We start from the raw sequence: 1278 nt of genomic DNA on the forward strand, positions 1-1278 counted from the left end.
AAGCTCTTTCTTATACACATATAAGTGTCTCTGGATTTGTTTCTCTAGTCAACTCAGACTAACACATACCACAACCTCTGTAAGAGAAAGATTGAATGGGTCTTTATGCCTATTTAACTGAAGAAAACAACTGAATCTAAGAAATCATAAATAATTTCCCCCAAGATTGGGTGCTTGAAAATGACATCCAAACATGTAAACTCTTTATTTAAATTGAGTCTTTTCATACATAGTTATACTGAAGTTATGTGTTTGAGGATCTTAAAAGGCCTTTACAAACAAAGGAGACCTGGTAGTTGGAGGGGAGATGGAATATTCTAGGTATTAAGAAAGACAAAGGGAAAGAACAGATTTGGGGAGGGTTAAGAGAAGTAGATGAGTAAGAAGTTGGCTTACTGCTTTAGGACCAAGCTCCTTAAATTTCCTGATGAAATTTACTACAGCTCTGCTTTGACTGATGCATTTCCTACTTAGCTTTTTTTTTTTTAACCTAGTGTCTTGAATAGGTTTAAAACCAGGGAAGGTGTGCATCAGGTTTGTATTCTCTCAACATACTTATTCAATCTGTATGCTGAGCAAATAATCAGGGAAACTGGATTATATAAAGAAATTGGTATCAGGATTGGAACAAGGCTTATTAACAATTTTTAATATGCAGATAGGCACCCTGATGGCATAGTGGTTACACTTTAGGTTGCTATCCACAAGGTCATCAGCTTGAAACTACTAGCTGCTCTGAGGGAGAAAGACAGGGGTTTTTACTCATGTAAAGAGTTACAGCCTAGGAAACTCACAGGGGAGTTCTCTCCTGTCCTATAGGGCCACTATGAGTCAGCATTGCCTGGATAGCAGTGGATTTGAGTTGACATGTAGCTGAAACAACCTTGTTTGCTGAAAGTGAGGATAACTTGAATAACTTGCTGATGAAGGATTGCAGTCTTCAGTATGGATTACAACTCAATGGCAAGAAAACTATAATCCTCACAACTGGACCAATAGGAAACACCATGATAGAGAAAAGATTGAAGTTGTCAAAGATTTCATCTTGCTTGGGTCCACAATCATGCTGATGAATCAGCAGTCAAAAGATGAGGTAAATCTGCATAAGAGCTCTTTAAAGTGTTGAAAAGCAAGGATGTGACTTTGAGGAATAAGGTACTGAAGCCATGGTATTTTTAATAGCCTCATATGTGTTTGAAAGTTGGACAATGAATTATGTAGACAGATGAAAAATCTATGCATTTGAACTATGCTGTTGGCGAAAAAATATTGAAAGTA

This window comes from Echinops telfairi, unplaced genomic scaffold, assembly GCF_000313985.2.
Source record: "Echinops telfairi isolate 266 unplaced genomic scaffold, ASM31398v2 ScPeMD7_7419;HRSCAF=8457, whole genome shotgun sequence".
NCBI classification, from domain to species: Eukaryota; Metazoa; Chordata; class Mammalia; order Afrosoricida; family Tenrecidae; genus Echinops; species Echinops telfairi.